Here is a 26,919-nt window from a genome sequence, read left to right as displayed (position 1 = left end):
TTAGTTCGGCACAGGTTGGTCTTTATTTTGTATTAGGCAGAGGAAGCCCTTGCTGGGAGTCACTGCTTTTGGGCATTTGGCCACTGAAATCCAGAGGTGGTCTGATAATGATCTTGGTAAGGTCTGAGTCTGAACATCAGCAGAGATAGATGAAGCTGTAACAGATGTGTGGGCAAGATCAAAACCTCTGACAGTGAAACGACATGAGACAGAAACACCACAGAATAGCTGAGTGCTGATGTGATCAGCTGGTTCCATTGAAATGAGTCTATTTCTCTGGAAGTGAACCTAAAAACACACACTTGGCATGCCAGCATTCCTAAGCCTCTTACATGGAGCAGATCTGGCTGCAGAATGCACAGGATATGCAAAAATTAAGATCTTAATCTTCACCAGTTGCAAAGCACGTGGCTGTGAACTTGATTTCTGTTTGAGGACTGACTCGACTGTCCTTCTCCCACATCTCCCTGTGGTGTTCCCTCATCACGTCAGACACCCAACAGCCACTGGCCAACAAGAGCCTTCCCGTGGCCATCACCAAGCCACTGGCCAGAGCTGCTGGGTGCAGGCCATCAGCTGCTGCTCCACGAGAACTCATATCTCTTCTTCCAAAGAGGGAGGTTTCCCAACCTTGACTTCATCCCATTCCTCTTCTGGCCATAAACCATGGATCACATGCTGTAAGGAAAGGGATAATGTTAATATAATGAATATTACCTTATTTCTAGATCAGCTGATAAAAAGCATTCATTTTTGTCGAAGTGTATTCATTTCTTCACATGCTGACATCCATTCTCCCTGCAAGTGGGGCACACACATATATATGCGTGTTTTTACAACACTGGCACTAGGAGAGCTGGTGGTGTGTTTCCTTTAGTACACTTTATAAAACTCTTCTCCAAACACCATCACCTTAATAACTGCTGGCAGGTCTGCCTACACCCTGTCAACCACTCTCTTGTCTCACAGTCTTATTCTGTACTTCCTTACCCCTGTACTTCCTTGCAGTGGGAAAGCATCGCCCTCTTGCTCATGCTAGAAAATATCCCATGTGAGGTGGACAGCAGGGTCTGCCCTACAGAAGGCTTCAATGTGGCAAGATGTGAAGATGGAGAACTGCATTCTTCTGATGCTTCTACCCTGAAGTCATTTCCAAGGCAAAAATTCTCTCCTTGCAGTCCAGCTGGAAGATGAAAACTTACATTGGGAAGCCTAAAATCTTTGTAGCCCTCCACCAACAGCTGCAGGAGTCCTTTGCACAGCCTCTACTTCCCAAAAGTTTATTTATTCTATCCTATCCAGCTTACCACAAAAAATAATCTCCAATATTCCCCACCTCCTGCGCTGTCTTAAGAGGCTCTAAGATCTGCTTTCTCCATGGCCTGAGATAATGTTTAAATGCCTGGACAGGACACACCATCCAGCTTGTAACAAGAACCAGCTGGAGACGTTCAACTGCGCTGGCACACCAAGAATGACTAAAGCAGGGCTTGCTGTTGACTAGAAATAGAGCGGGGAGGTGTCTGAAGCTTGGGACTTTATGGCTACATAAGCAACAAAACTCAAGAAATATGAACCAAGATGGGGAGTTCTGTGCTGCTAAAGACCTGAGAGAACACTCTGGCACTAGGGTAAAAGCTTCTGGCTTGTTACTTCCTGGATACACTGTTTAACGGGGTGTGGAACCCAGGCAGGCTTTTAAATTAAAGTGAGGGCCAGGGTGTCAGTGATGAGGGCACAGAGTGACTGCCTCCCAAACCCCAAGTGCCTCCCAGGAACTGCACCTCCCAGCATCCAGCTCTCCAGTGCTATTGGCATGGCAGCTCCTGCAGTTTCATGCAGCTCCATCTCAGGAAACTCCCCTCCTCAGCTTTCCCACTCCTCCAGCAGCTTTTTTGAGTTACCACTTATTTCTGTGGTTCATACCTTTCCCATCACCTGCTTCCCCTTGCGCTGCACAGCACAGCATGTAGGGCTCTGCTTCCACATCTGAATCCATCACTGAAGCCTGGAAGTTCCCCTGCCAGCACCTGACAAGCACAGCAGCTGTGATCACCCCAGACCAGGATGGCTGGATACGGAGACGAAAAGAGACAGGGATTTGCTTGAAAGCTGCACAGGATGTCAGGCTGGGGCAGAAGCAGATGGAGCATCTCCTGACACTTGGGCTGTGCACAGAGTTTCTGCTCTTCACACTTCATCCATGCAGCCAGGAGATGATAAGGGTCTGTGGGAGAAACCCACCATGCTTAGGAATGAGGACCTATTGTGGAAAAACACAAAAGAAGCAGTCCTTCCTAAGTAACAATTCACATTTTCTTCCAAAATAAACAGATCTAAGTTATCCTCAGAGTTACTCTGTCCCCTAACAAGGAGGGACCACAAAATAGCTCAGAAAAATGAGGGTGCTGGGGGAGGAAAATTAGCAGATGCAAGAGAAATTTTCACTTTGCCTCCAAAGAAACAAAACCAACCCAAATTATATCCGTCTTTCTTCAGCAGAAAATTGAAAAGCTTTGTCTGGAAAGTGTCAAAAAAATTGTTTATGTCAGAAGAGGGAGTAAACAGCATACAAAGGAGTAAAGCAGTTTTCCACAAATCACAAAAAAATATGGACAATTTCTGTGCAAAGCAGAGGACTTATACAAATAGTTTTGTTTGGTTTCCACCCCCTCCAATCCCTTTAGATTTTTAAATTAAACGTAAGACAAAAAAACTTAACAAGAAGTTTTTCCTGATTCAAAAAAATCCCCACAAATTATTAATATTCTCTTTGTTAATGAAGTTTATCAAGTACACTGCATATGAAGCTGAACTTTGGAAAGATTATGATGAAATATTAGGGTCAGTGGGACAGAGAACAGAGAAACCAAATCAAATACAATTTTTTGGGAAATTTCACATCACGCATATTCTAATACATTGGAAAAACAAGGATGGATTTCCCAAGAATAAACTTTAATTAAAATAAAAGCAGGAAGTTCTTTGTTTCCAGGAGCCAGAATATTTAAAGGGTGGAGCATCTAATATTTTTTACCCAAAGTGGGAGAAGTATTTTGAATATCTGTGTCTTAGGTCAAAGAGAAAATTTGTCTTTACATATTTACAAGATTGGAAAGAAGACACTTCAGCTTAGAAAGATTAGAAATGGTTCTCCATATTTCTTGGTCTGAGTCAGAAGGATAAATCAGAAATACTATCCTTTCACTTCTGATCTTAGTCAAATCAAACAGCAAGTACCAGAGATCAAGGTAGAGACGGGAGAAAATGATGGGACACAAGGTCCTTGTGTGAAATTTTCTACATTTTTGTGGGTTTTGACACACCAGAAATGTTCAAAAGTCTCAAATGCCTTTCAACCATGCCAATAACCAATTTAGCCTTCAAGTCCTTCTTTTCTGTTCCAATGAGTCCAAAGTAGCAACAGGCAGCATTTCTGGTGGCCTCAGCTCTCAGATAGGTTTGAATATGTCTCCTTTGCAAGGATATACCTCTTTCAGTAATTTAATATCACATAGCTGAGATGACACAAAGCCTTGTGCTCTGTAAGATGCCTCAGTTGCACTTTGCCCCTCTTGCAGGGGACTCCTGATCTAACTCTTAGTTGAACTGATGGTGGACTCCAGGATGCTGTTGTCACCAGCAGAAACACAAACATGCTCTAATGTGAAATGAGCCAGAAGCACTTGTGCAGGAAAGGAAGATTTGACTCCTTGGTGGGTTTGGATCTACCACTGGTACTGTCCAAACTTGGACCAAACCTGAACTTTGCCTATTGAGCATCTCCATGTGAGCAGGCAGGGTAAGGCTGGAGCTAGTGTAGGAAGTAGAACTAGGGAAGAGCCTGACATTTAATGGCAGAAGCCACCGTTGCCTGCACAGCGTCTGCAGAGAGAGGTCTTGGCCCTAAAACAACCCCTCCTAGCACCATCATCAAACAGCTCTCTGACACATCAGATGGACTAATCTTCATGACCCCAAGATCAAAATAATAAAATTTATCATACTTTTGCAAAAGAATTTAAAACTGTATTATTCTGATACTTCTTGCTGGCTGAATAAACCATTTATCCATTCCAGATTGAAAACAAAATGCACCCAGCACTATGCTGTGTTTTTCTCATGTAAGTGAGGATGAATTTAAGTAGTGAAATTAAGATTACATCAGTGATAAGTGAGTAAAAAAATAACATCAGAATCCAAAAGCCTGTCCTTATTTCTTAACAAATACTGTGATGATAGATGGCCATTTGAAAATACTCTGTGTTTGCGACAAACTTCTAAATTCTGTTGTATGGAGCCAAGAAGTTCAGCACTAACACGACAAAAAGCTCATTCTTTGAAGAACATCTATATAAAGGAAAGGTCACATCTATGTTTTCTATACTATCAAGGTACAAATATAAAACTGAACACACAAATCAATAGACTTAAAATAAAAATCACATATTGCCGTCATAAACCACCCCAAGTCTTTATGTCCTGCTACTTTGCACATTAAACCCAAATACAATTATTTTCTTGCTCAGCTGTGAGAGTGAGGGAGCCCTGGCACAGGCTGCCCAGGGAGGCTGTGGAATCTCCTTCTCAGGAGGTCTTCAAAACCATCCTGGACACACTCCTGTGTAACTGGTGGACTTGCTTTGGCAGGGGGGTTGGACTAGATGATCTCTATAGGCCCCTTCCAATCCCCACTATTCTGTGATTCTGTGATGCGTGACTTTGGAGAAGGAGACTGGAAGCAGTTTGAAAACTGGTATATCTATAGCTATAGTGTTTATGCAGCAGTGCATTCCAAAATGGAAGAAGAGACAACAGAATTAATGATACAGACACTCTCCTCAGACAGTTTAAGATTAGTCTCTGAGTATGTGCACTGTTCACCTCCAGTAATCAGGCCTTTTCTTTTCTTTTCTTTTCTTTTCTTTTCTTTTCTTTTCTTTTCTTTTCTTTTCTTTTCTTTTCTTTTCTTTTCTTTTCTTTTCTTTTCTTTTCTTTTCTTTTCCATAAGCATAGAACTTGAAGTGCTTTATTTGATGGAAGAAAAGCCCAGTTTCGTACCTGCCTCCTCTCCAGCACATCAGACTGTCAAATACCAGGGCAGACAGATCAGCTCCTTACCAACACACACCATTTGAGATGGTTCATGTGACTGTGTGCATCTCCCAAAAGTCATTGATTAGAGTTTCATGTCTCAAACCAATATCCTGGTAAGCCACCAGACCACAAATGCTTCAGGAACTGGTTCCAGCTTTGGCCACTCCCTGTGACATCGGCAGAGCAGATGAGCAATTGATTGCAATTCAGTCTGTAAAACGGCTGGAACTTCTGCAAAGTAACTAATTTCCTTTATTTCCAGCATTTTCACTCTCTGGAAAATGGTACAGAAACAATAAGTGGTAAATCAGACTGTTCTACTCCTCCAAAAATTTTGTCTTTGGTACGTATTTCTGCTTATTTGATACACGAAAAGGCACTGATTAATGGTACCCTGTCAACAGTCAGCTGGACGTTCCCCTTCTGACACAAAACACACCCTTTGAATGATGCAAAATTCCTTGAACAATATGAGTAGGCAACAACCATCCCATGGAGAAACAAAAGAACAAACTCTTGCAAAGCCTCCAGTTACTGATGTTGGGATAATGATTTTAATGAATGGCAGAAAAAGGCAACTCCTTTTCTAAGTCTCTTCTTTGAAGTATTTCCCATGCAGGTGCATACATTGCCTGTTTAAACAAGGTCTTTAAATCCAAAGGGATGGTACCATTTTTAGGATACTTTCATTGGTATCTTCCATGCTTCAACATAGAGGTCCCTGCAGTTCCTTGGCTTCCTCAACCCAGCTCCTCTTCCTCTACATCAGAATTTCCCATATTCCCTATTTGCTAAGGTATTTACCTACTAAAAATGTTTAGAGATGAAAGCCAATATGCCTGTTAGTTAAAGGACAACCTTCAAGACTTGGAGCTGTATGACCTGTAAAAACAGCTCATGGTAACAGGTGGACTTTCCTCAGTCACAAGGTGAAGAAAGTAGATATATATATATTTATATATATCTTTTGCATTATTATTTTTTGATAGTTGTAGTAGTTACTCTGACAGTAGCAAAATGAAGAGCCATTAAAAAGAAGGTTGGAAATAGCTGCTGTAAACTCCAGGACAAGTCCTTGCAGAAGCTTGATCACTTCTCGGTCACTTATGTTTGGCTGTGATTGACTTGTACATCATCCTGGAAAGCAGCTGCACTTGTACCCTGTATTTACAGGGCTTCAGAGCACATTTAGGCTGAATTTCCCTGTACAGTAGTGATGGCTGGTGACAGTTCTACTCATTTCTGTAGCTACTGGAAAGGCATATAAACTGACATTGCTCTCATGGCATCTGTCACCTGCACTTTGTACTCAGCCAGCGCTGGTTGATGGCAATAAAAAGCACATGAACATACAGGGATCACTCAGTTACATCATGAAACAAGATGAAATCAAATACTTTAATGTGCAGAGCACTATCTGCCTCGAATAACTAAAACAAATGCTGAAATCTGAGCTGTTCAGAACTTTCTCATCACAGCACTTTTGTCTCAGAAAATGTGATTTAGCTCAAAAGGGAACTTCCCACAAGGACATCAAATTGTGTTTAAATGACCCCATCTAAATATAAAATAAAAATAAAAGTTTTACCTTTGTTTATTTAAAAAAACTCTACAAAAAAAATCTGTCTTGTTAAAATGAGATGAAATATTTAGTTTTTGCTCAGCCTCTGTCCACAAAGTTTCTAAATAATTTTCACACCTCCTGACCCCACTTTTGTGTTCAGAATCCTTAGCCAGACAACATTGTTCATAACACAATCTACTTAACCTATTATTAAACCTTGCTGCTACCCAGCTGATGTTCACCACCAGTAATGAGACTGTTCCCAGAGGATTACACCCTGCTTCCTGATGCTCCCTGCCCTGTTTCAGAATTAAGGAGCAGCACAGTGGCTGACTGACCAGGACTGGGGCTCTGTGCTGACCCTTCTTATGCTGTATTTGGAAAGAATAACTGAAAAATCTAAAAATCTGGATTTTCAGCTCCATACCTGACCAAGCTTTTTATTCTGTTGATGCCTAGTAGCATACTTGCAAGACAAAAAGAAAGCATTGAAACCAATAGTTTCGTAATGCTGCTAATATTAATGAGTTGAGTCACCATAATTATGTCAAAACTTCCTGTGGAGATTATGTTTGATTTGCTTACGGGTTGTTTGGATATTTTTCAAAGTTCATACAAATACCTTTGGAGCTCATCTAATCAATGCAAGCTGACCTTCAAACGTGCAAGATGTTATGACAAGTAAATTCCTCAAGGCAGAGTGAGCCCCTGCTATGAGATGTGGTATCACCTCCCTTCTTTCACCCGCTGCTCCTCACAATTCAGCAGAAGCCACAGCTCTCTCAAGCTTTGCTCACCACGACCCAGACCGGTTTTTGCAGCTATTTTTGGCACCGCTGCTGTACAGCAGCCAAGCTCACAGACATTTTTGTGTGATTTTTTCATAACTTCCTCCAAGTAGGTTTTTTCGGTTTTTGTTTTTTTTTTTTCCATAGTGAGACCAACATTTTCACTCTTCCCAAGCCAACCAAAAGGCATCTTGCCTTGGCATCACGCCTATCTGCCTGGCCCAGCATTTCTTACGAAGGCTGCCAGCTCCCAGGGAGGGTGGAGCAGGCTGGGATGGGAGGACACAACTTACTTACTAGGAGGTTATCAAAAACTATTTCTGTAGAGCAGACTCAGCCTCTTCGGAGCTAAAAGGATTCAGGTGCTTCCCCATGGGAAGGCAGTTCCCAGGCAGTTTCCCGCTGAGTATCCGCTTTGGGGACTGAAGGCAATGCTATATTTCTTCCCTTTTGATGCCCATTGTTGAGCCTGTGTTGGGTTCTCTGTCCCGCTGAGGACTCCACTGAGTGTCTAGCATGTACCAAGGCTCTGAGATATTGCCCTGCTTGAGACTGGAGGGGGAGGCAGAGGAAATGATAGTGGTAGGGTGTTTGTGCCGAAGTGCTGTAAGCAGACAGACACCTCACACGTACCAACATCCTGCCAAGTGCAGAAAGCTCCACTGGCTGACAGCCTTACAGATCTCCAGATCAAATCCTGTGGGATTCAAGGTCTACGCAAGAGCCTTGGATACATAAGAAGCAAGCGCAAACATGCTTACACACATTGGTTTACAACAGCAGAGGACTGACTTCTTTAACCCTTCTCTCTTGGACATTCCTCAGGCATCGAGTGTTGGTTTGGAGCAGGCTGGAGGTGCCTGATGCTTCTGGGAGCACCGTGGCTGAACGTGGGCTCAGAAACCAGAATTGGATCCGGACAGCCACTGAGGAGAAGCTACTCTGGAGTCTCTTCCCATAGGCTAATTCACTCCATGGGCACCCAGTGCCATCCCAAGCTCTGGCCAGGTCAGCAGCTCCCCAGCCTGGACACCTCACCATGTAGTTCAAATTGAGAGTTATTCATAGAACACACAAGGGGAGGGTGAGCACACTTGTGGGATGGAAGCAACCAGGCTAAAACACCTTTTTTTCTTGCTGCTTTAATTCTTTGACTTTTTCCTTTTTAAAAAATATTCAAATGTTACTTCAAGCTCTTCCTGTTCTCATGTCAGGTGTGTGCAGTCAGCTTTCTCACAGCAAAATTTCCCCAAACTTTTAAAATATAATAGATGAGGGATTTACAAGGAGAAACTTCATATGCACCCTTGTCTGACACCCTCAGCTCTGGAAGGACACTCCAAAATCTCCTCAACCAGCCTGGCCCAGCCTCCAGTACAGCCAGCAGCAAACAGCTCCTTTCCAAAGACGAGGAAGAGGAGTTCGGTTTTGAAGACAGACCATGAGAGCCTAATTCTCAGTTGACCCCCCCAAACACTTGCTTCCTGACACATATTAACCCATTTGCCAGACACAAAAAGAAATCTGCTCTTCTTGGACGTACACCACTTGGCCTCCAGGACTCCAACAAATCTGTTTTCCAGTTCAATGACATTGAAACCAGTGTGTCACCCTGGTCTCAACCCCAGCCCCCCCCAGCATGCCCAGTCCCACGCACACATCCCTCTTACACGAACACAACAGCCATGACGTGACACAGGTATGAACGGTGGTGTTAGAGATTCACCGTGATGCTACTGGAAACACAGTGTGGTTACCCTGCTGCCAAAAATAAAGGACCGAGAAATTGAAATGCAGACATTGGTGTCAAGGCTTGTGTTCAGGGTAGTTGGTAGATGAACCAAAAAGCTCAAGAATCATCAGTCTGGTAACAGCTCCCCAGACCTGAGTCACCCACACTTTACTTCCACCTCCTAGGAGATGTCCTGGGCAAAGCTCTGGCAGTCCCTGACAACGCCCTTCCAGCTCTGGGTAGCTCAACCTCAATATTCACTTTTCATCTTGAATTTTGGCCCCTCAGGCTCCTGGCCCAGGCCCAGCCCCAGACGAACTACTACAGTATCCACCAGCAAGTGCAAAAGACAGAGCAAGTCTGCAGGAAGGACAGAGCTCTGCCAGCAGCTATTACAGCCCTGAAAAATGTCTGAGTCAGCCTTACGTGTGACAAACCATTGACTCATTTTTAGTTTCTTTTGTTTTCAATCAGAATTCATATGTTGCAAATTTACGTGATGCCATGCTCTCCCATGAGCACCCTCCAAGATGGATTCACATCATCTGGAGAAAAATGCATCCTTCTCCCTTAATAATTACCTGAACATGTTCACTGCAGTGTCTCTCAGTAGCAAATGCAACTCCTAAGGTCTTGTTTTCTAAAGGATTCTGGATACCTAGTGAGGACAGAGATGCCAATGAGGATGAGCTAAAGCCATTGCCCACAGCTCTGGCAGACAGAGCACTCTGTGATCAGGGTGCCCTCAGCCCCTTGGCTCCAGAGGAGCAGAAGAAAGCAAGAGACAACTCAAAAGCAAATACAGGAGAACAATTAATCAGAAATGGGAACTAGCACACGTCAGGGAGTTATCCACAGCAACGTGCCACTGGCGCTGCCCAGCAGGATTACAAATGCCAACAGGTGAGCTGGAAAATGGGCGCATTGCTGGAAGCCTCCACCAGCTTCGTGGCATGGGCTCCTTTGTCTGTAGCACTGTGCCACATGGGCCTGATCCAACAGACAGATGTTTTCCCGCTTCCCTAGCAGGTTTGTTTCTATTTTTTCAAGGATGGAATAGGTTTACAGTCTCTGTATGGGGAAATTCAGGTGAAACTCCGACTCTGAAGAGACCCTTACCCAGGCATTTCCCAGATCTCCCGCGGCATGCCCAACGGCAGCTCCCGTTTGAAACTTCTAACAATTCCCAGAAGTCGCCTAAGTAGTTGCCACTTCTGCAGGCCACAGTGACTTGTGGAAACAGACTCTATAACTCAAAGAGTTATAAAGAAGGTATGTTTATTCGGCGCCACCATTCGCTCCACCACAAACGTGCGCACCCGACTCTTTGTTACAAAGCTACAAAATCATAAGATGACATTGTCCGCCTAGACAAAGACACAACCTGTCTCCGATTTCGCATGTAAATTAGGACTTTTCTTCCTTTCATTTGCCTGGTGTCTCCCGGTGATGGCCAGTGATGGTCTTTGGGGCCTTGGGAGATGAAGGCTGATAAGTCCTGAGGCTTTCTCACCCCTGATCTTTGCACAACTTTAGCTATCACTTGGTCCCTCGCAGAACCGGTTTCTGCCCTCAAGGAAGTTGGAGGACCCCGGAGGTATTGTGTGAGGAGATAAGCACGACTTTTTTACAGCTTGTGTGAATTTTGTCCCCTCTGAAAAATAAGCTTTATACTATTGTGATAAGTTGGTATAAGGTTTATTAGTACATGTTAGTATAAAGCTCCACATCAACAGGAGACAATGGACAGCAGCTCATTCTGCGATGTTTCGTGACAAGTTGTCACGGTGCCTTTTTGCAGGTCCATGTTGTATGTCTGTATGCCCAAAAACTTCCAACTCCCATTTTTCCCATGTGACACACCATTAATTTTCAACTGAGAATTTATGTAGAAAAAATGCTTCATCTCTAATATCTACTGATCACTTTAATCAAACCTTGATTCATTTTAGGATTTAAACTAAAACAACAAAGCAAAACCGAGAGTATGGGAAAACCTAGGCTGCCTGACTATCTAGCTAAATGACTCTGATAACTTCATTCACCTTAATCACATGAATCAAAACTATAACGAAGGTCACCGAGGAAACTGCTCTGCATCAATAGGAAGTGTGATGCAACACTTAAAGCAGAAGATTAGGATCAGGAAATCTGCCATTATTTGCTTTTCCTTTCTATTCTGTGCTTTCAGCACCTATAAAACAGGAATCCCGTTTTTCCTAGCCTGCAGATGTGTATTAAACCACTTCATTAATGTCTATGGGGCAATTGGAGAGATTCAGATGAAAAGGACTGAAGATATGTGCTGTGGTTTAGACCCATCAGGGAACAAAAGACCACGATTAGCCTCAAGTACCAAAGACTTGAGAACTGCCAAAGGGCAAAGAAGAGCTTAATTGCCGTTTATTGTCCCAGACAAAACAGAGCAGGCTACTCGGCTTGGGGAAGGAAACGGAAAATAATTTAATCCAACACCAACTAAAGCATAACCATAAAACCCCAAAACATAACCAACACAAAACAACACAGAGTGGTGCAACAATGAAGAGCACAACCAGCCGTTTAAGACCACCTTCTCCCCACTCCTCCCATCTTCCCGGGCTCAGAGCCCTGATCCCAGTGTCTTTTTCTCCTCCTCTGCTGAATGGCCCAGGGGGGCAGGGAGTGGGGGTTTCGGTCAGTCTATTCCTGATGGCTTGTGCCACTTGTCTCTCTCAGGGCAGGTGGGCTCTGCACCAGTCCTCCCTGCACCTCCACGGGGTACCTCACACACATGGCAGCCCTGCACGGGCTGCTCCGATGCACACTTATCCCAGAGGCTGCAGCTCCTCTCCACCTCTCATGTGGGGCTGCTCTGTGGCCCGTAGGCTCTCCAGCACGGCCTGTGCCATGGCCGCCTCCTCACACAGTCTCTCGCCCGTTTGGGTGCACTCACACAGAGCTGCTGGTGGCTCTCAGTCCTGCCATTGCCCTCCATGGGTTGCAGGGGTACAGCTGCGTTCTCACCATGGCTTGCAGAGGGGTCTCTGGTCCAGTGCTCCTCCTGCCGTTCTCTGACTGTGGAGTCCGTGTGGTCACCTCCATCTTGTACCACTCTTACACCTCCTGCCAGCACTTCAAATTCCCGTCCTCAAACACTGATGGCAGAGGTGCCAGATTGGCCCAGTCAGGCCAGAGGTGGGTCTGAACCCAAGAGGTGGGAGAGAGTCGGAGAACCCTTTCCCAGGTCTTCACTGCAGCCTCTTCCCCCTGTTACCAAGCAAAAGCTGCTCCTCACTAAACCATGACAATATGAAACCACAAAAGGATGGGAATGATTCAGAAGACATGGTGCCCCAAGAGGTACTGGGGCACAGGGTGAGCATGGGCTGCAGGATTCCTCTCCAGCAACGCAAGGCCCACGGTGGGTGCACCATAAGCACCAAAGCAGGGTAGGGAAGAACTCTGGGAACAAATAAGAAAAGGCCAAAAGCTACAGCTAAGCACCTTGGAAAGTGTCCCAACCAAATATTACTTTTCAGATGTATGATGTTGCAATGCTGCTAGAGATCCCTAACAGGAAAGTTTTATTTCCCCCTCACTGCCTAGAAGTCAGGCGTACTTGGGACACTTCTTCCTACCACTGGAGTCTGGGACAGGAAAAGATGTTCCACATGACAGATGGAAGGCCTATTACAGGGTTAAAATAGTAAGACTAAAATAAAACTAAACTATGAAAATAAGTCGAGGAAATATTGGCTGTAACACAACTCCAAAACCAAAGTGCTGGTGGGATTTGTTAGAGTCATAATTAAATCAAATATATCTCCATTAGCAACTTATTATGCTGTAGAGCAGGATTGATTTAGCAAGATGGTTCAAATTTTTTATGAGTGCATTTTATAATACCTGGACATCAGAGCAGTTTTCTGTGTACAGTCCAACAGTCAAAATTGCATTGCTTTTAGGCTGCAATTATTTGGGTACAGGGCACTCTGCCCACTTCATTGTGTAAGCATGAGGACAAGCCAAAACTTTACTGTCAATCTGCTTTTTTTCCCCCTTTTTCTTTCTTTTTTTTTAGCAGAAAACTGAGTTTTGGACAAAACAGTTTGCTTGCAACTTCTATTTGCTTTCCAGGGAAGTTCCCCCAACAATGTTTTTAATTTCCAGTGGGTTAAATGCTGTCACAGCTTTCTGTAAGATAAAACAGTTTTTGTTTTGCCATTTTTCTGGCAAAAGGGTATGCCCCTGTCCTCCACTTTGGGCTTAGTTGCTTTCTTTCTCCAGACCAGCCTGAAACAGGCTCTGTCAGCCCATTTGCTGCACAGCTCTGCATGCCTCTGCTGCTTTACAGGAAGCAGTATTTTACATCCTCGTGACTCGAGGTTCGTGCAGCACATAGAACAGTCATATCACAACTTCTTATTTGCAGCACGGTGATCCTTCACCTGGCTCTAGCGATATATCGCACCACCCATCCTGGCAAATTTAAAGCTAACCTGGATGCTCCTTGCCAAAATAACCCTGATCATCATGGTTGGGTCTGTTCCTTCAAACCATAGGATTTACTTCCAGGATGAGTACTTCCTGCATAATCCAGCCTCATCCTCATGGCCAGGCTTCCACAGCAGAGCTGGTGGCAGCACGGCATTCTGCCCACTCTCTGTGGTACTGGAATGCATGAGTTATTTCCAGCTCCCCTGCACAGAACCACTGATTTGTCACTCACTTCTTGCCTTGTTTTCACATCTTTCTGCGTACACTGAAGCTATACAGGGTTTGATTACTTTCTTCAAGATACAACAGAGATAACAATAAGATCATGAGAGCAGGAATCAATGACCCAGCAGCAGTAATCCCAGGTCCATGACCCTGCCTGCCCCCTGCAAGCTCTGTGTTTTTACATTAGATTGGCTGATTAGCTTCAGACCAACATTAAAGCCAACACAGAATACTTCTTCATACCTTTTTTTTTCTCCTTTTTTTTTTTATTCCTCCACCTTTTTTGGTTTTTTTTCCCCTTTTTTCCCTTTTTCTTAGCAGGGTGTTTTTTTCCAAGACCATAACAGCACCAAAGGAAAGCTTCTGCTAACACGGACATGGCCGTCAGGGCTGTCTCTGAATTGCAATGCACTCTGTCCCCAGAAACAGCAGTGCCAAGAGGAAACCAGCCACGTTCACAAGTATGTGTCCAAATCAAACATGTCAACGTTACAAGCCCTAACAAACAAAACAACTCACTTGGAAGCTACAATCCTTCTTGCTCAAGGTCATAATACAGTCATGTTCTTGGGCTCACCTTGATTGAGCTCAGATCAACCCAAAGGCCCCCAGATCCCCGCAGCCATCGCCAGCACCCGGCCTGGCTCCCGTGGCAGGGCCACACGCCACATCAGGAAAGTAAAACCCATCCCTGAGCATGCATGGGATCAGAAATAGGGCTGCAAGGTCTGCACAGTCAGTCAGCCTTAAGATGAAGGTATTTATAAGACTGTCTGGCAAGGCTGACTCTGCTTCTCCAGCTGTCTCCATTTGTGTAGAGAGCTGGATGCTCCAGTGCAGCCCAAATGCCTGCTAAGGGCAAGCAGGGGATGTGGAGAAGGGAATGAGGCAACATTGCACACCTCTGCCTTGACATGGAAGAGACTCAAGAACATGTCTCTTACAGCCCAAAGTGTACAGTGAGTGCAGCTACACACACGACTCACAGTCCAAAAGCCTATCCATGTTATTTCAAACCAGTGTTAACCATCAGAGAGGATAACGTTTTTCTTTTTCACATCATGTTTCCAAGGCACAAGAACAGACATTATCAAGCTGATTCACTAAAAATCACATGATGGAACACTCACACAGGCCTTTTTTTGTATTTTGCTGCATGTATGCTCTTGGTTCTAAACAAAAGGGAATGGATTAGATAAACTGGAGGAGAAGATGTACTTCAACAAATGGATATACTTATTTTTATTCCCCTCAAACTGTCTCAATTCTGTTTATACTGGCTAACAGACAGCTTCCTCCATTCTTCTCAAACATACCAAACAAAACCCAAGTTAATGACGTGATTCCCGTGCTCAAGGTCACAGGCTGGAGTGTGCAGCTGAATGTTAGACCCAGGGTAGAACTCAAAACTTCATTTAAAATAGGCTAAGTATCAAAAACTGAAATAAATTATTGGCTTAACAGGCGGGAAAGTGTTTAGGGAACGTTTTGCTCTCAAAAGAAAAGAGGAAAGTTGGAAAGGCTGAGTCCTCTTGAGTGCATCATCTAGAGGAAGCTGCAGGGTAACTGTGATGCTGCTGAAGTCAACGATGAAGCTCCTCTCCACTGGGGTGAAACCTGGATTTTCTCCCATCTCCTTTGGGCTACAGCCAGCTAGAAAAGAAGGTGGTTCACAGAGAAAAGGGGTGGCTCACTGCTCAAACCTATCTGAAAAAAAATCATGACATTTCTCAGCTGAGAAGCTGACCTGGGGCACCAGTGTCTTAAAATAGTAGCTGTGACACTGTCATGGCAAACAGCAGCTGGTCCCTGTGCACGTTGCTGGTGAAGGTGTGTGACGCGGCACATGGGCAATTTCTCTTTAAACAAGGAAATGAACATAAAAGTAGGACTTGCAGATTGGGTTGTTGACACAGGAAAACCTGCTTCAGCTCATAGGTCTGTAGTTTGCCTGACACAAAAGAAAACACATTGGCTTTGAACTGAGGAGCCCTGCGGATAAGGCTGAGCAGCTCAGCCAGGACAGCTCTGGGCACACGCAAAAGGGAGTGCTGTGCCCTGGGCTTTGCACCATGGCTGCTAGGCAAACAGGCAAGCATGAGTCATAGAATTGTTTGGTTGGAAAAGATCTAGTCCAAGCACTCATATTGCCAAGCCCACCACTCATGTCCCTCAGCACCTGACCTACACATCTTTTCAATATCTCCAGGGATGGGGACTCCACCACCATCCTGGCCAGCCTGTGCCAGTGTCTAACAAGCCTTGCTGTGAAAAGGTCTTCCTCATCTCCAATCTAAACCTCCTCCGACACAACCTGAGGACATTTCCTCTCATCCTATCATTTGTTACTTGGGACAAGAGTGACCCCCACCTCACTAAAGCCTCTGAAAAGAGAGTTGTAAAAAGTGATAAGGTCTCCTCTGAACCTTCTCTTCTCCAGACTCAACTCTAGCTCCCTCAGCTGTTCCTTATAAGTCTTGTTCTCTAGACCCTTCACCATCTCTGTTGCCTATCTCTGGACATGCTCCAGCATTTCAGTGTCTGTCTCCTGCCAGCCTGACTCTACTGTGCTGCTAGGCACGCCAGTTGGAGAAGGATGCCCAGGGCTGGCAAGAACTCAGGGAGGAGAGAGAGCAATGGCTTTTCTGTGAGTGATTCGATTGTTTGTGAAATAGTCTAGCTTGGCACCAGGCAGAGGTGGCTGAATTTTCTTGAGGTGAGCTTGTATGAATCATACAAGGAAACACAATCATATAAAACTGGCAAAGCTGAAACTGCCACTGAGAGGACAGCTTTTTCAAAGATGGGTACCCGGTCGTCTGCTCTTAGACCCACATTCAGGTGGGTGAGTGAGAAGAGCTGGATAGACCAGAAGACTGTGGGGGCACTGGAGGGCTCATTGCTACTGCCAGCTCTCCTCTTCGAGGCAAGAGGCATTTGCTCTGCTCTCCTCAGTAGATTCTGGTCATGAGGAATAACAAGGAACATAGTCATCTCCACTGATCAGGGAAAAAACTGGCTTCCTTTCATGGCTAGAAGCAAGAGAAAAGCCATAGGGAATCCCACACAAGTTTCTTAGGGTGCACTGCACTCCACTCATCAGAACTAACACAAAGTTACAGCTGCAGAGTATATGGCCACACAGCTGAATATAAATAACACAGCACTATTAGAATAGGCTGCATTCTATTTCCAGAGCAGCTTCCAGCCCTTGGGATAATACAGAGGGACATGCAGGGGCATCCCCCATCCACCGCACACCTGGGAGCAGCACCTGTGTGTACTGTGCACAGGCCCAGCCTGTCTGTGCCCCCAGTGCTTTCTGCACAGCATGAGGCGAGTTTAATTTGCGCTGTGTATTTGACAAAAATTAAAGCTCTTCTAGAAACAGCTCTTCCAGAGCACCTTCATGTGTTAAGGGACCTCCCATATTTGTTATCGCCAGGTTGTCACACACTACACTTTATTAACCACAATACTTGTTCAGAGGAAGATGATGCAATGGCTGCATGGGAAATGTCAGCTATTTTGTACCATGCTGTTTATTGTTTCAGAAAAGAGACTTTCAAAATGGAACAGGCACTGCTGTGTTTACCGACCTCCTCAAGAAGGCTTTTGGCTGTGCCTTTTCTTTCCTGAAAGGGAGGTAAAAATATCACAATGCAAAAATTAGCGCCTGTTGGTGAAGCAGCAAAATCAAGCAGCACCATCCCTGACCCACGATCCTCTCCCTCTGCACCTGCTTCGTCTTTTCCTGGGGGTTGAACTCCAAGGGTTGCGTGGATAAGACAATCCTTTTTCTCTATCTAATCTCTCCTCTGCTGCATTATCTCAGCACAAACACATGCTGCGATCTCCACCACTCAATGAAATGCTATGAGTGGGAGCAGCTTTGATGGGTGCTGCCCAGGGTGCACACAGGGCTGAGGCAGCTGGTCTGTCCTCTGTTGCACACTGCTACTGAGAAGCAGAGATGGCATTGCTCTCCCCAAGAAAGAATCACACAGGGGCCTTAGATCCATACAAATGGAATTAAAACATCTGCCTGTTTTCTTCTGTTATAGAATCTTTGAATCCATAGGTTGGAAAAGATCTTAAGCTCACTGAGTCCAACTGTTCCTCCAGCACCATCAATGGCCACCTCTAATCCATGTCCCTCAGCACATCTACATAGCTTTGGAACCCCTCCAGGGATGGAGACTCTACCACAGGTCTGGACAGCCTGTGCCAGGGCTAGACAACACCTTTTGGGAGAGAAATTGTTACCTGTCTCCAATCTAAACCTCCTCTGGCACAACTTGAGGCTGTTTCCTTTTGTTCTGTCACGTGTTACCTGGGAGAAGACAGCCTCTCTCTGGCCACAGCCTCCTGTCAGGGAGCTGCAGACAGCAGGAAGGTCTCCCCTCCGCCTCTTTTCCTCCAGGTTGTACATGCCCATATCCTTTAGCTACTCCTCATCAGACTTGTTATGTAGCTTATGCAGTTACTCTTCTCTCATATGAGGCATAAAATCAGTTCATCTTCATCAGTGCTAGCCATCTCCATCACTAACCTCTTAGGAGCTGGGCAGCCACATTACATCATATATCAACAAAGGAAAGATTTACACCACACATTGTATATTGATAAACACAGATGTAGGTGATAACTAGTAACTTCTGGATGTTCATTAGAACAAGTGGGTGAGACAATCACTAATCAGTGAGAGCAACATTATCAAACAAGCAGGTAGGGCTGTCGAGGTGAGCACTGCGCAGAAAGCATTGGCTGCAGCAGCGTGTCGAGGTAAGCACAGGGCAAAAAGGAGGTGGTGGGCACACTGCTGCTCTGGCCACATGACATGGTGGCGAATGTAACCTCTCCACTGTACAGCCTGTCTGGGAACCATCACCTTTTATTGCCCTCTGGAAATCATTAACGCTACATCCAAAAGTCTATGCAGGGAGAAGCAGGATAAACAGAGACACAGAAAACTCCATTTTCTCTGGATTGAAACAAAAGTTAGTTTTTAGACTTCCAGTGTACTCTCACTCTCAAAAATGAAATGATATCGCTGCCCTTCACCCACCAGTTGCTTAATAAGCCCTATGCAAAAATCCCAATTAGCATGAGGAGCCATGGAGACCTGACTGCAGGTGTACAGTGCCTGCAAGACCTGCTGGCAGCCCCAGAGGGATGTGGGCTCCTGCCAGCACACATTCCTGCAGTACCTCCCTGGTTTTGGGGCCAGACACGCAAGGATGGCTGCACTCAAATTAATTGAGGCACACTGACATCACGTTAAAACCAATTTCATGCTTCCAGAAAGCGATGTGAGGCCAGTTCAGTTCTCCATCAGTGGTGTCACTGTGCCTCTATAAGGACAGGAAGGTCATTAATTAGCACACAATGCTGGCCAAGCCCACACGCTGTGTGGGCTGGTGACCAGGGAGACCATCCATCCTGTCTGCAAGCCCCAGCCTGGGCAGTCCCCCAGCATCAGTGCTCAGCATGACTCAGGCAGGATGGAACCCAGCACCCATGCATCTTTCATTCCCACAGCTCACAGCCCACGTTGCCCAGGAAGGTAGGATGCCTCTCCCGAAGCTCACAGGAACGCCGCACACCGGAGGACACAGAGGTTGCTGTGTCTCAGTACTCCTGGGGAAAACTGCTTTAGGTGGACAGAGTGAAACAGGTATTATGGGAGAAAAGAAAGTTTGTCACCTCCGGATTTCCCTATTCTGCACCTTCCACCCCTAGATGAGGCAAAGGCAAAAGCTGTTTCCTCTGTAGAGCCAAGAGCAGACACAGAGTGGCACCCAGACAAGCCAGGCATCACCACTGCTGCTTTGTGAGAAGCTTTCAGACTATCCCTTTCCTGTAAAAGAGCAGCAGAACTGGTTTTGCAGCCCCTGGGGCATGTTCATTTGCTGATGGAAAACAAGGTGCTTGTAAGAGAGCAAGCAAGCAAATGAGCTTTATTCAGCTTAATCACTGCGTTAATTAACTGTATACCAGATTAACACCATTTAAGTTGTGTAACTAGTGTTAAATGCCCTTATTTAGGCTTCAAGAGCCTCTCACCCATGAAACCACAGCCTTCTCTCCAACAGCCAGTGACCAGCATTCCCAACAGCAAGTAGAGGTAAAGACAGGAGGAGAAGCTGCCCTGAGGCTTTCACCATGATCACTAAGGTCAATAAAGTCACACAGGTGACTGAGTCTCAGTTGGGAGGGACTTACTTGGGCTCTGAAATTTAGCAACATAAAGATAAGTTGTGGACATATTTTGCTAAAATAAATGCAATGGCTCCATAAGGCAAAGGGGACTGATCCAAACTCCTCCAAAGTTACTGAATGAGCACTTTCGCTAGCAGCCTAATTACCCCCCAGGTGAGGAAACCCTACCTTTCCCCCCCAGATTTGCCTTTCACAGCAAAGGAAAAGGCTACTAGCATTATGATGAACAAATGTGTAAGTTCCTGACTGGAGAAAACTAAACCACAATTCATACTGGGGGCTTAGCAGGACATTGTGTACAGAAACTGATCCTGAAGCAAATCAGCACAGGCCATGCTATTGCTCAGCCACAGGAAGCAGACAAACTCCTCCATAGCTATGCAAAAGCAGCTGTGCTGGAGGAGGAGTAAATTATCTACTAATGAATTAGTAGAGATTGAGGCTCATTAGCAGAATAACTGAATATTCTCATGAATGTGATTTCTGTGCCACACAACACGAGCTGTGCAGCAGAACAGCACTACTGGAGTTCTGTATCATCACAGCATATTATGTATATATATATATATATATATATATAATGGCATATGTGTGTATATATATATATATATCTATATACTGGAATGGCATCTATGTATATAGAGCTTCCTCTGTAATTCTGTATGACCTCAGATAATGACCAAGAAGGCAAATCTGTCAGAGGGTGATCCCACAGGGGCAGACAACAGCTCTGCTCCACTGCACCTCTGTGAACTACTGCCTTGACAAATAATAGCGTAGTAATGAACTGGGGTCATTTTTAGTCATCCACTGAAGAACAACAGCTGAGCGAGAGTATCTGAGCTGAGAGGGAGGTACCTGCTCATCCCTTCTTCAATCACAGTGTGCTAGTGAGAACATACAGTGCTTGCCATCTCCTCTTCAACCAAATCCACCAGACCTGACACTCTTCTGCAAACCCCTCTTCTGCTAATAAACTCTCTTCCTGGTTTCCTCCCACTCCCAGGTTGCAGAGCTCTGCCTGCATTTAGTGCCCATTGATTTCCCCACAATGCTCCATAGCAGCTATACTGAAAAGCCTGGAAAAGTCATGACTTTAAAAGTAATATAAAAAACATGACTGTATTTGCTTTTTTTAAGACACTGTAGCTGAACTGGCTCCAGGACGGGGCTGTGTTTGGCGGATGTCCATGGCTGCTGTGAGGCGATAAGTGTGGCTGCCACAGCAGTCTGCCTTCCCCCACAGCAGCTCGAGATGAGACAGGAAAGGGTGGGATGGGTGTCAGCTCAAGAGCAAGTGGTGACAAACACGAGGCAGGAGCCTGAAACTCCTGACATATCAGAGATGCTGAAAAGGCAACCACAGACCGCCTGGGCCACAAGGGAGAGGAAGCCCTGCAGAGCTGCCCAGCACATGTATTGGTCCCAGAGTGGCATAGATCCAAAGCCAGCTATGTTTTTCATGTCTTTATACATGCAAAAGCTCTTTGCTATCACATCATAGACCTGAACTTGACCTCTAGCCTGGAGGACAAACTCAACATGGAGGTGAAGGCAATGGTTTCTGTGCAAGGGGCCCAGGACAACTAGGAGATGTAGCTCCCATCCTACAGCTCAAAGCCACTGCTGGAGTCTGACTTTGGCTTACAGAGCAAAAAAACAGGCAGAAACAAAATGTAACTATGCCCAGGTGGTATGAATAGGGGCCCAGAAGCTGGAGGTTTGGGGCCCAAGGGTAAGAAAGCCATTGTGGGCACAAACTTTGCAAGGGCATAAGGAGGATGGCAGACACTCCCTCATGCCTGCCAGCACAGCTATTGCGTACAGCAAGTATGGAGATTAAATAAGAGAAACATTCTGTCAAGGATGAGCAGCAACTTCAAGTTGCACTTCCAGCAAGAGAGAGAAAAGGACATGAGTAAAATGAGATGCAGAGAGGGGCAAAGAGAACAGCAATAAACCATATACTCTTCCAGGTGCTTAAGGCAAAGCTCTGGCACAAGGTTTTGGTCGCAGGCTAGTAAAACCGAATTCAGTGCATTCGTTTATTCCTGACAGCTGCACCTCACAGCTCTGACAGGACCAGCAGCTCTCTCCCCAATCTGAGATGCTCCTCCAAGACCTTTCAGAGCTGCTGCCCTTCTCCCAGGATTCCTCAGGATCCAGAAGCTCTCCCACACGCAGCAACTGTTGGGATCTCTTAGCTGAGCCTCTCCTTTGAGCCTGTCTTCCAGATGCAGACACAGAGGGTACACTAAGTGCCAGGTGATGGTGGGCATCCCCAAGGTCTGAGACTACATGGACTGCCTGACCACGAGGCCTCCCTGATTGCACTTCACCCCAGAAATCTCCACATGCTGGTGTTCCACATCCTCACTCTCACACCCTGTCCAGGCAGAAAGTACCTGCTGTTCCCATTGTTATTTCTGCATGAGCAATTGACATCTGAGGGACTGCCAGACCCCTCACCAGCGAGCTCTGTGTGTGCTCTGCAACCATTGTAACCTGTGCCTTGCTTCAGGCACTCAGAGCCTCCTTCCTGTCCAAGCTGGCTGCCGTAATCACATGGAGGGGAGGGAAGGAGAAGGCTGGAGGGAAGAGTGTGCTGTGCTTGGCTCACATCACTTTTGAGCAGTGTTGAACTTGAGCGGGGCTGTTTCTCACCACTGTGGACAGTGTTCACCATTAGGGCAGTATAAAGGGTATGGGAAGCATCACGGCAGTGGTCCCTTGTGGCTTGTCTTGAGTGAATGGACATTCCACACTGCTGGGGTGGGAGGGATAGCTACACAGAGGCTGGGACACCAGGACAGCCCATGACAGCCACCAGCAAACCAACACATCCAGGAACTTGCAGAGCAAGTTGCCATATTGTTTTGCAGAGCACGGAAATCCGAGGAGAAAGGGAACCCAGCAAGGGATGCGGCAACCCACATTGTCACCCAGGAGCACCCCAGGGCTTCCACCTAGCCTCCAAGTAGCTACTCTGGGGCAGCTCCTCCAGTCAGCATCCAAGGACACATGCACTTTTCGTGGGTGCCAGTGCCCTCTGCAGTCCCCAGACGAAGACGCAGCTTGCCAGCACACAGCCTGGGCATCCCTCCAGCATCCTCTCCTTGCAGCCTTAATTCCCGTGGGTTATCCTACAGAATCCCAGCTTGGAAAATAATTTGTCCCAAGAAACACATTTACCTGCAGTGAGCATGCTGGAATTGGTGCTGGAGGGGGTCTCATCCCCCACCCCAGGCACTGCCCCAACAGATAACTCCCCAGCTGAAGTGTACTTCTTGCAGAAGATGCCAAGGAATGGCCAAAAGCCTGAGCAGAGTGTGTTACCCCACAGTAATCCCTCCACCCGTGTCCCTTTGCAGGAAACCTCCCCTCTTACAGCTGGTCCTGAGAACACAGCTGAAGGTGCCCAGGATATCCAATAGCAGGGCCACGGCCACACGTTGCCTTTGGTCACATAGTTTGGGACAGGCCTGACTCAGCACAGAGGTCTCAGTCTAAATTGGCTACTTCAGGCTGCATTTATAGTCAGTAAAGACTCAGTCAGTGGAGTGTAACACACTTGGATTGAGCTGAAAGTGGGAGTTGAAGCAGTCAAGATGAGGAGGCAGAGAACAGCACCAGGAGGGGACACGCTGCAGAGGACAACTGGCAACTCACATAAAAGTCCTTGTCTCATGTTGAAGCTTCCCAGACCACTGTCTGGGTCAAGATCAGGGCAGCAACAGCTCTGAGGGAGCTGGCAGTTCTTCAGCAACCCATGGAGATGCATCACTCCAGAGGCAGAGCACAGGTGAGCCATTGGGACGCCTCCAGAGCCCCTGCTCTTCCCCAGGCTGCAAGGAGAGACCAGGAGAAATCCCCAGGGAGACCAACAACAGCTCTGGCTGGCTGCAGGGGACTGGTTTTGGAAGTGTCCTGGGAAGTGCCCTTGCTTCAGCCCAGCCTGGTATTCCTGCCCAGCTGCCTGAGGGACCTTGGCAACCAAGCTGCTCCCAAAGCTCCCTCCACGTCAACTCCCAGTCACAATACACAAGCCTGGGACAGGGCTGTCAGAGTAACCTTCGCTCCACTGCTGCATAAAATGTGTACCTGACTCTGCAGCCTAGCTCTGGCCATTTCAGCATCCACAGGGTACAAGATACTTGTACCCAATGCATACCTGGTGGCAGCACATGCCCTCAGTTTAAAAATGAGCAAACCTGAGCACACAGCCACAACCCAAGTGTGGGAGGGACACTGACTGCCTTTCCAACACAGCATTGACTGTGTGGTGAGTGGAATCTCAGCTGCAGGATCTATTTTCATTACTCCAACCACCTTTTTGCAGAGGAAGCAGAAAGGTGTTACTTGCTATTCACTAACCTACAGCTGGGCTGGGGAACAACAAGTCCTGAGCAAGGCCTGAGCTGTTTGAGGTGCTAAGGGTTCTGTTCCCAAAGGAAGAGCAAGCAGGGATCACAGCTGTTGCCAGAAGAACAAACTGAATTTGTCTCCCAAAGGCAGAGGATAAAACTTGGAATGCTCACCTCTGGCAGCAGCTACCCACAGAGGAACCTTGTGACCACTGCTCTTCATCCTCAGCAGCTCTCAGTCTTGCCTCAGCCTTACTCCCTTGTCCCAGTCCCCAGCTCACACAGTCCCACCTGTCTCCTCTACATCCACATTCATTTTTTCAGTGTTTTCAGGTTTCTGACCCTGACCTCTTTTCCCTGCTGGGGCACTACCAGCCACAGTCTATACTAGAGTAACAATTAATACTTGACCTGACATAGAACAGAAGGATATGAAGCTTATGTGAATGTCTGTAAATCAGCTTCTGTCTGAGTAATAGACCATCACAAAAGCCATTCTTCTATCCCAAATGCAAAGTCTATGCTTGGAGCAGAGGGAGAGGCTGGTGAGCAGTGCTGCTCCAAGGAAAGGTCACCACAACTACAGCCACCTGAGAGACAAGGAACAATTCCTGCCTGCCTCTTGGCCAGAATGAAACAAAAACAGAAACGAAAGCCAAGCTGAGGCAGGCATCCAGGATGGAATGTTTTCAGCTCAAACAACTAAAGTTGGCAGAGTTCTAAGCAATTGTAAACTCGAAACCAGGAACTTGCCGTGGGATAAACCAACAGGAGCAGTGCCCAGCTCACCAGCAGCCTGTGGAACCCGTTATCTCTGGGAACACACGCGCCAAAGAAAAAACCCCAAATTGCAATTTAAAGGTCAGACTTTCACAGGTCCCAGCATCAGTAGGAGCTCCCAGCAGCCCGACAATCGATCCCTCGGGCTGCAGGGAGCCTGTGAAACCTCCAGGAGCCAGCGGGCAGAGCAGGCAGGGAAGAAGGGGACAGAGAAGGCCGTCTGATCTGCCAAATGGGTCTTTATTTCACCCAAACCCACAAGGGCTCACTAAGAACCAAGTCGGGAACCGGCTGCAGCAGCTCCCCCACACCAAAACGCGCCCTTCCCCGGCACCCACCCGCTGCGGGCAGGTACCTATAGATCCAGATGCCCCGCCGGGCTAATCACAGTCAGCCCCTTCCCGAGGCATCCCGAACCTCCGCACTCCCCTCTTGCCGTCCCCGAGTTGCGGGGGATGCCCAGGGACCAGCGAAAGCCGCCGCTTACCTCCCGGGCAGGCGGGGAGGCTCGGTGGAGGTGGTCCGGGAGGGATGGATGCTCCGGGGCGGCCGGTCCGGGGGAGTCCGGCGAGGGGGACGCTCAGGCGAGGATGCTCCGGCAGAGCCGCCGCCCGGGTGGCGGTGCCGGCGGAGTGCAGCCGCCCCCGGCCCCTCGCCGCGGCGTCACGGCGCTGCGCTTTCGCTTTCCCTTTCCTCTGGAGGAGGGACGGCTCCGACTGCTGGCCGCTCTCCGGGGAAGGGGCTGGGAGGAAGGGGGCCGCGTCTGGGCTCCCCCCGCATCTCGCCGGGCCTGGCGAATGCCTGGGGGGAACCTGCCCTGGGGCAGGGGGTACCTAAGATGGGAGGTCAAAGAGACTCTTCGCTCTCACGGTACAAAGAGGGTTTATTTCCTCCCGAGCTGCCCCAGGGTGGTGTTTGCCATGGCATGCAGTGCACCAGGTGAAGCGGTACCCAAGAGATCCCAGTTCCTGCAGATGTGACAGAACAGGTCTCGGCCAGGTGGTTTACCCCTTCGGGCTTGAGGTAGAGGCACTGGGGATGGAGAGAGTGATCATCTGATAAATGGAAAGGAGCGGTCTCAGCTCCTTGTGACCAGCCCCTCTCTGCAACTGTGAGCGACTCTAGTGGCTGGGAAAAAGCCACCAGAGTCAGAAAATTTCTGATGGCTAAGGACAATTCATGAATAAATCAAAATGAAATTAACTAGGTTCATCCCAACGTCAAAGAACTCTTCTGATGGTTGTAATTAAGAAGCCTCAGTTCCAGCTGGGACCCAACAGAAAAAGTGCTGCTGCACACCACCACCACCATGGCCATGGCTGAGGGGAGCATCGCTGGGGCTTTCAAGGTCAATTAGCAGGAATGAGGAACCTCCTTCTCCTCAGCTGCATGCTGCAGGAGGCAAACTGCTGCTAGGGGGAATGCTCACATAATGACTGCACACTTTAAAGTTATTCTCTCGAGGAATTTAATCAGTTTCCTGGTATAATTGGGGCTTTCCTGCTTATCACTTATTACTTACCTTGTCTCAAAGTAAAGCTCCCACAGGAACTGACTGCAGCCATACTTACAGTTGTTCAGAAGGCAGGCAAAGAGGCAAGGGACAGAGGTAAGGTCTGTCAGATGTATGGTGCAAGTGAGGCAGAACTGTCTCGCTATAGCTAAGGC

The 26,919-nt window shown here is 46.9% G+C and overlaps 1 long non-coding RNA gene across 1 annotated transcript; it reads right to left on the bottom strand.

Moving 5' to 3' along the window:
• LOC133626141 (uncharacterized) lies at positions 1–26,247 on the bottom strand. Its single transcript, XR_009819320.1, has 3 exons — positions 25,739–26,247; positions 1,927–2,263; positions 1–678 (listed from the first exon to the last, which is right to left on the bottom strand). It is a non-coding gene; the product is annotated as an uncharacterized LOC133626141 (long non-coding RNA).
• Positions 26,248–26,919: the final 672 nt, after the last annotated feature.

The sequence above is a fragment of the Colius striatus genome, chromosome 9 (assembly GCF_028858725.1).
Source record: "Colius striatus isolate bColStr4 chromosome 9, bColStr4.1.hap1, whole genome shotgun sequence".
Lineage (NCBI taxonomy): Eukaryota > Metazoa > Chordata > Aves > Coliiformes > Coliidae > Colius > Colius striatus.
The sequence above is the reverse complement of the archived record's forward strand: the minus strand, read 5'-3'. Positions and strand labels throughout refer to the sequence as shown.